Here is a 9,618-nt window from a genome sequence, read left to right as displayed (position 1 = left end):
CCTGTTTTCTGTTAGGGATCCATTACATCTCAGAGTCACATGGGTGATCCCAGATTGCAGGATTGAAACACGGCTTTAGGGGTCTGTTACTTTCCTATTGCTGCTATTAAAAATTACCACAAACTGTGTGGCTTCAAATATCACAAATTTATTTTCTTACACTTCTGGAGGTCAGATGTCCAAAATGAGTCTTAGAACTAAGACCAAGGGGCAACAGAGCTCCCTTCCTTCTGCAAGCTCTAGGGAAGGCTCTATTCCTTGACTTTTCCGGCTTCTAAGGCCAGCTGCATTCTTTGTCTCATGATCACATCACTGTGACCTCTACTTCTGTCATCATGTTTCCTTCTCTAACTTTCCTGCCTCCCTCTCTCCCTAAAAAGGACCTTTGTGATTATATTTGGGCCTACCTGGATAATGCAGCATATGCTCAAGATCCCTAACTTAATCACATCTGCAAAGTTGCTTTTGCCATGTAAGTTAACACATTCACAGGTTTTAGGGATTAGGATGTGGACATCTTCAGTGGGGGTGGGGGCATTATTCTGCTGACCACAGGGTCTGATATAATCAGAGGCCCACTTCCTAGAAATCAGTGAACCTGAATTCTAGTCCGCAATTAGGACATTCAATTAGGAGAGTGCATAGGGATTGTTGGTATCCCTGTTTTACCTTTGACTTATTAGACTGTAGCCACGAATTCTGGCCCCAGCCTATAGAATGTTACGATGAGAAGCACTGGCTTTAAAGTCATACTAACTTGACTGGGATTTTTTGTTTGTTTGTTTGTTTATTTGTTTTAGACAGTGTCTTGCTCTGTCACCCAGGGTGGGGTGCAGATCATGACTCACTGCAGCCTCAGCCTCCCAGGCTCAAGTGATCCCCACACCTCAGCCTCACAGGTAGCTGGGACTAGAGGCGTGCACCCACCCCACCCAGCTAATTTTTTTATTGTTTGAAGAGATAGGGTCTCAGCTATGTTGCCCTGGCTGGTCTTGAACTCCTGGGCTCCAACAATCATCCCACTCCAGCCTCCCAGTGCTGGGATTACCCTCATGAGCCACCATGCCTAGTCTCACCTGGATTTTCATCTCATAGGAACCCTGAGAGCTTGGGCAATTTCCTCAACTTCTGTGAACTTCAGTTTTCACCTCTCTTCTCTGGGGAGGTCTTAGAGGAAACAGACTCAGAGACTTACCTGCAGGATACTCTTGGGAATAACACTGGTAAGGGAGTGAGAAAAGCAGGATTGGACTCTAATAAAGTCACAAGGAAGGCTTCAGCTGATCCCAAAGGGACTATGTTGATGGGATGGCCTCCCATGGCCTCCCTTTAAGGCAAAGGAGACAGACATTGGTTTCCCCTGAGTCAATCTGCCAGGGTTGGGACTACATAAGAAGAGTGAGACACGCCTTGAGAACAAAATTTAGAGGGTGTCAAAAAGCTCAGTAGCCAAGATAAATAACATTTTAATACATTACTGTTATTTAAAACGAAATCAATGCAAAAGTCAGTCTTTATTTTAAAATTTCAGTATTTCATTCAGGGTGAACTTTTGCATTGGTTTGTATTTTTAAAATAATGCTTTAATATAGACTGTTTTGGGGAGCCATACTGGAGCCTCAAGCAAAGAGAAAAATCAGTCATATTGATTATATCTTTATTTAAAATTGTGATATTTTGATAATTACAGAATCTTTGCATTTTTTATTTTTAAAATATTACATTAAAATATTGTTTGTTTTGATTACTGAGTTTTTGGCATCTGTTTAAATTTAGCACTCAAGGCCAGTTTTTCACCCTATTCCTGGACTGCATTGTATACAGGCTGCCCCACTCTCTCTTCAGGAGGAAATATAGTCTTAATCCAAGGCCAGTGCTTGGAGAGGGGTTTAACTATGAGCCATTAGCAGTCAATACTCCTGGCATCTGGGAAAATGAGTGTCTTGATTTTGAACAGGGTCATGGTGCCTACCATAGTACCCACTGTGACACTATGATGTCTACCTATAATGAGATTATTTTGTCATATAGTCATTCACTCATTGGGATAGTAAGATTGTCATGAAGGACATAAAGACTTATGTGAGAGGAACTTCAAGAAGGCTGACTGGAGGCATCTGCCACTTACCTTTTCCACAGACAAGAACCAAAATAGCAAGTACATAATCAAACTTCAAATAGAGCATCTTAGAGGGAATACTGGAATTCAACAGAGAAGGAACAGGAAGCACCTGAGGCGTGGAAGGAGCAGGAAGGGAGGGAGTCAGCTCATCTGGGATCAGCGGGGAGCTCATAGAGCCTCCCTAGTTCAGGGAAGCGGTAAGGAGGAGATTCCCACCTGTCCATATTCCCACCATGGACTCCTGAGACCTTAGCCATGGGGGACCCCATCACAGGCTCTGAGAATAACATAGGGACCTGCCTGGAGGTGACACAAAGGCATTGCTCTAGAGAAGGAGTTCATAATGGTCCAACACACCACCAAGTCCTAAGCAGATTCACCATTTTGAGAGCCTAGACCCCACTGGGGGGCTGCATCCTGCCCTGGGGCCTGATAGCCCCTGCACCTTCACATCCCTGGAGCCCCATTGATACCCTTCTGTGTCCACCCACAGAGCTGTAGCAGCAATAACACCAGTCAGATCCAGCAGAGTGGCAGGGTCCCCAGCACTCCAGCACACAGTACCCTGTATGCCAGGTAAAGGGTGGTGCAGCACCCTAGGGAGGCTCTCCCAGGACAAAGAAAGCCAAAGCACATACTCTTTATGGCCAGAGAAACACCTACCTGGGACAGCTACTACATATAACGACCCTGGCCCCAGCAGCAGGGCTGCTGCAATCACACTCTGAGGACAGACTCTCTTATCACCAGCCACAGCCACTATTGCTGCCACCAGAAGCCAAAACACATGCAGCTGGTCACGACTCCATCTACCAAGCAGCAGGGCTGCCATCACACATTTGCACATTTCCTGAGAATTAGTTTTCCCTGCTGCTACTACTGCTGATATACCACTGCCACTGCCACTGGAGACTAAAGCATCCCTCCTCCCGCACAGCCTAAGAACTGCCTGCCTGTGGCTACAGTTACTGTCAGAACCTCTGCCTCTACCCCAACAGCAGGACTGCAGCATACTTGGACATGCCCTAATGGCAGGCTTTCCCTGCACATCACCCCTGTTGTTGCAGCCTCCCAAGCTCTCCACTGGAACCTGAGGGTCACTCTGCCCACCATAGCCAGGACATGATTACATTCCTGGGGTCCCTGGAAACAAGCCTACCTGGCCTGGCACTCCCCTGACTCCAGTGCCCTAGAACACTGTCTAGGGGCTTGCCTCACCCTGTCCACAATCACTGGCATCTGTGCAGTCCTCCTGGGGCTTCCACCACCACAGCAGCACCCACTGCACATGCTACCTGGGGAACGAGGGAATAACCTACCCAGCTCATTGTAGATATGACTAAAACCAATGTGTGTCACTTCAGAGCCCAAGGATTGTCTTGCCATTATTACTGCCATTACCCTGGCTATCCAGGGACCAAGGATCCACTCACCTGACTGACCCACCACTACCACTGCAGCGCCAGAGCCACCTGGAGGCCCAAGTATTGGCCTGTTTCAACCCACTAACACTGGTGACTGCATAAACCAACTGGGAGCCCAAGACCAGGCATGTTCGGTCTACTGCTGCCATGACTGGGATATGATGACTGGCCTACCTGTAATCCTCATCCTCAACAAAACCTCACTGTAGCCTCCACTAACAACAATAGCCTAAGCCACTGAGGAAATCACAGACACAACCTTTGCTGTTTACAACTGAATAAATCATATGGAGACTACACTACTGCATGCACCCAGAATCAAAGCTAGTGTCCTACCCAATGAACAGCATCGATGTATCTTCAGGAAAAATTCCTTCCCTTGTAAGAGCCAATCCGAAAAAAAAAAAACTGGAAGAAGTGACTGTTATACCAGAGGTACAGTTATCAACATAAAAACACAAGAAACCAATCCAGACAACATAGCAAAGGCTTGTCTGTGCTAAAAATAAAAATAAAATGTTAGCCAGGAATGGCAGCACACTGCAGGCTGTAGTCCTAAATGCTTAGCAGGTTGAGACAGGCTTGAGAGTAGGAACTTGAGTTCATAGTGAGCTATGATTGCAAACACAGAAAAATAATTGAAAGAAATCAGAAAAACAATTCAGGATGTGAGTGAGAAATTCACCAGAGATAGATATAATAAAAAAGAACAAACCAGAAGTCCTGGAAAGAAAGAATTCAATGAATGAAATTTTAAAAATTCATCCAAGAGCTTCAACAACAGAGCAAGCAAAAGCAAGAATCTTAGAACTTGAAGACAAGTCTTTTGAAATTGCCCAGATTTTTTAAAAAGAAGAAAATACAATAAAAAAGAATGAACAAATCCTGTGACATAAGAACACCATAACACAACTAAATACATGAATTTTGGATGTTTCAGAAGGTGAAGAGACCAAATACATGGAAAACCTATTTAACAAAATAATAGCTGAAAACTTCCCAAGTCTAGGAAGAGATTTAGACATATAGACATGGGATGTTTATAATCCCTAAATAGATATAACTCAAAAAAGTTGTTCTCCAAGGCATATTAAAGTAAAACTCAAAACCAAAGAGAATTCTAAAAACAGCAGAGAAAAGTGTTTAGTCACACATAAGGGAACCTCTGTTAGACTACCTGGGGATTTTAAAAAATATATATAGCAAAAACATTACAGGCTAGGAGACAATAGGATGATATATTCAAAGTGATTTAAAAAAAAAACCTGTCAGCCCAGAATACAATACCCAGCAAAGCTGTCCTTCATAAATGAAAGAAAAATAAAATATTTCCCAGACAAACAAAAACTGAGAGAATTCATCTCTCCTAGACCAGAGCTACCAGAAATGCTCAAAGGCATTCTATACCTGGAAACAAAAGAATGATGTCTACCATCATGAAAACACATGAAAGTACAAAACTCACTGGTACCGCAAACACACAAATAAGGAAGAAAAATAACCCAAATGTTACCTCTACAGAAAAACACCAAACCACAATGATAAACAACAAAAGAGAAAGAAAGAAAAACAGAAAGGAAAAAGATAGAAAATCACCAGAAGGTAATTAACAAAATGACAAGGATAAATCCATACTTATTAATAATAACCTTGAATGTGAACAAATTAAATTTTCCAGTTAAAATATATAAACTAGCTAAATATAATAGATTTTTTAAAACATGACTCAACTATATGCTACCTATAAGAAACTCATTTTGCCTGTAAAAACACATAAAACACATTTCATACAAATGGAAAACAAAAAAATAAGCAGAAGTATCTATATTTATATCAATATCATATAAAACAGAATTTAAGTCAAAAACAGTAAAAATAGACAAAGAAGGTCATTAAGACACAATAAAGAAATCAATTCAGCAAGAAGATTTAAAAATTCTAAATATATATGCACCAACATTGGTATATATAAATTAAATATTATTAGACCTACAGGCAGAGATAGACTCCAATATAATAATAGTTTTAGACTTCAACACCCCATTATCAGCATTAGACAAATGATCTAGAAAGGAATCAACCAAGAAACATTGAATTTAAATCACAATTTAGACCAAATGGACCTAATCAACATCAACAGAACATTTTATTCAACAACAGTAGATACACGTTCTTCTCGTCAGCACATGAGACATTCTCCAAAAAAGACCATATATTAGGCTACAAAACAAGTCCCAATAAATTCTTAAAAATTTAAATCATACCCAGCATCTTCTCAGACCATGGCAGAATAAAACTGGAAATCAATAACAAGAGGAACTTTGGAAACTGTACAAATATATGAAAATTAATATGCTCTGAGCAGCCATTGGGTGAATGAAAAAATTAAGAAGGAAATTTAAAAAAATTCTTAAACCAAAAATGAAAACACAACCTACCAAAACCTGTGGGATATAGCAAAAGCAGTGCTAAGAGGGAAGTTTATAGCAATAAATGCCTATATCAATAAGGTTAAAAAATAACAAACTAACAAACCAATAATATACCTAGAGGAACTAGAAAAGCGAGAACAAACCAAACTCAAAATTAGCAGAGGAAAATAAATAATAAAGATAGGGGCAAAACTAAATGAAATAAAGACAAAAAAGTTAAGACAAAGGATCAGCAAAATGATAAGCTGATTTTTCTAAAAGATAAATAAAATGGATAAACTAACCAAGAAACGAGTTCCCAAATAAACACAATCAGAAATGAAAAAGGAGATATTACAACTGATACCACAAGAACACAAAATACCACCAGATACTATTATGAAAATCTATACAACACAGTGAAAAACATAGAGGAAATGGATGAATTCTTGGACATATATAACCTACCAAGAATGAATCAGGAAGAAATAGAAAACCTGAAAAGGCTAATAACAAATAACAAGATTGAATCAGTAACAAAAAGTCTCCTAACAAAAATAAAAGTCCAGAACCACGTGGCTTCACTGCCAAATTCTACCAAACTTACACAGAAGAATTAACACTAATTGTTATCAAAATATTCCAAGAAATTGAAGAGGAGGGAATTCTTTCCAACTCATTTTACAAGGTTAGCATTACTGTGACACTCAAACCAGACAAGAGCACAACAAAAAAAGAAAACTATACATCACTATACATGGTGAACATAGATGCAAAAATCTTCAACAAAATACTAGCAAACCAAATGCAATAGCACATCAAAAATATAATACAAGTGGGATTTATCCCAGAGATGCAATGGTGGTTCAACATATGCAAATCAATAAATGTGACACAGCACACCAACAGAATGAAGGACAAAAACCATGTGATAACCTCAATAAATGCAAAAAAAAAGCATTTGATAAAGTCCAACAATCCTTCATAGTGAAAACTCTCAACAAACTAGGCATACCAGAAACATACCTGAACATAATAAAGTTCATAAATAACAACCCCTCAATAAGCATCATAATAAATGGGGAAAGACTGCAAGCATTTTCTCAAAGAATTGGAACAAAACAAGGATTCCCACTTTCATCACTCGTATTCAGCATAGTACTGGAAGTCTTAGAGCAATCAGGCAAAGAGGAGAAAGAAAAGGCTTCCAAATTTGAAAGGAGGAAATCAAATTGATCCTCTTTGCTGATGACATTAAACTGTTAGATCTGATAAGTAAATTTAGTAAAGTTGCAAGATACAAAGTCAACATAAAAAAAAATCAGTAGTGTCTTTACATATCAATAATGATATAGCCGAAAAAGAAATCAAGTAGGCAATCCTATTTCCAATGAATCCCATTTACAATAAACTAAATCCAGGAATAAATTTAATCAAAGATGTGAAAGATCTCTATAAGAAAAACTACAAAATATTGATGAAAGAAATTAGAGAGGACACAAAACAAATGGAAAGTCACCCCATGCTCATGGATTGGAAGAATTAATATTGTTAAAATGACCATACAACCCAAATCAATTTACAGATTCAATGCAATCCCTATTAAGATATCAATGTTATTTTTTCACCAGAATAGAAAAAACAACTCTAAAATTGTTACAGAACAACAACAACAAAAAAAAACCCAGCTCTAATGGCCAAAGCAATACTGAGAAAAAAGAACAAAGCTGGACGTATTACACTACCTGACTTCAAAATATATTACAAGGCTATAGTTATCAACACATTGCTGTGTTGGTACAAAAACAGACACAGTCCAATGGAACAAATACAGAACCCAAGGCTAGGCATGGTAGCTCACACCTGTAATCCCAGCATTTTGAGAGGCCAAGGTGGGAGGATCACTTGAGGCCAGGAGTTCAAAAACAGTCTGGGCAACATTGCAAGACCCCATGTCTAAAAAACAAAACAAAACAAAATAGCCAGGCATGTGGTCGGCTTCTGTAATCTCAGCTGCTTGGGAGATTGAGGCAGGAGGATCGCTTGGGCCCAGGAGGTTGAGGCTGCAGTGAAACATGATTGTGTGATGGAGCAAAACTGTCTCAAAAACCAAAAACAAACAAAAAAACAAAAAGTAGAGAACCCAGAAATAAACCCACATTTTTATAGCCAACTGATTTTCAACAAAGCCTCCAAGAACACACATTGGGGAAAAGATATCCACTCCAGTACGTGGCGAAGGTAAAACTGGATATTCATATGCAGAAGAATAAAACTAGATAGCTATCTCTCATCATATAAAAATATCAATTCCAAATGGATTAAAGTCCTAAAAATAAGACCCAAAACTATAAAACTACTAAGAGAAAACATAAGGGAAACACCACAGGATATTGGACTAGGCAAAGATTTTATGGCTACGATCTCAAAAGTGCAGGCAACAAAAACAAGAATAGACTGTGTTAAACTAAAAATCTTCTGCACAGCAAAGGAGATAATCAATAGAGTGAAAAGACAACCTGTTGAATGGGAGAAAATATTTGCAAATTATTCATCTGATAGAGACTAATATCCATAATATGCAAGGAACTCAAACAGCTCAGTCAAAAAACACTAATAATCCTATTAAAATATGGGCAAAGTACATGAATAGACATTTCTCTAAAGAAGACATACAAATGGCCAACAGTCATATTTTTAAAATGCTCAGTGTTTCTAAGCATCAGTGAAATGCAAATCAAAACCACAATGAGATATCATCTTACCCCAGTTAGGACTATTAGTAATTTAAAAAAACAAAAAACCAAAAAAAAACAGATGTTGTTGAGGATGCAGAGAAAAAGGAGCTCTTATACACTGTTGATGGGAATGTAAATTAGTACAGCCACTATGAAAAATAGCATTTAGATTTCTCAAAAATCATACTATCCAGCAATCCCATTGCTGTGTATTTATCCATAAGAAAGGAAATCGTATCACAAGGATACCTGCACTCACATGTTTATTGCAGCACTGTTCACAAAAGCAAAGCTATAGAATCAACCTGAGTGTCTACTATTGGATGATTGGATAAAGAAAATTTGTATATATACACAATGTAATACTATTCACCTTTCGTTAAGAAAGAATGAAATCTGGTCATTTGCAGCAACATGGATGGAACTGGAGGTCACCATATTAAGTGAAATAAACAAAGCACAGAAAGACAAATATTGCATGTTCTCACTTGTATGTGGGAGCTAAAAAAGTGGATCTCATAGGGGTACAGAGTGAAATATTAGATTGGTACAAAAGTAATTGCAGTTTTTGACATTTAAAAGTGACATTAAAAGTAGTAGTTACCAATTGGCAAGAATGTGTGTGGGTGGGTGGGTAGAGGAATGGATGGGCATAAATTGGTACAAACATACAGTTAAGTAGAAGGAATAAGTTCTAATGTTTGATAGCAGAGTAGGATGTCTATAGTTAGCAACAATGTATTGTATATATATCAAAATAACTGGAAGAGAGGACTAGAAATGTTCTCAACACATTGAAATGACAAATACTCAAGGTGCTGGACACCCTAAATACCCTGACTTGATCTTACACATTCTATGCATGTAACAAAATACCACATGTACTGCATAAAAATCTACAAATAGTATGTATCAATTTTATA

This window comes from Theropithecus gelada, chromosome 12, assembly GCF_003255815.1.
Source record: "Theropithecus gelada isolate Dixy chromosome 12, Tgel_1.0, whole genome shotgun sequence".
Taxonomy (NCBI): domain Eukaryota; kingdom Metazoa; phylum Chordata; class Mammalia; order Primates; family Cercopithecidae; genus Theropithecus; species Theropithecus gelada.
Note: the sequence above shows the minus strand (reverse complement) of the source record.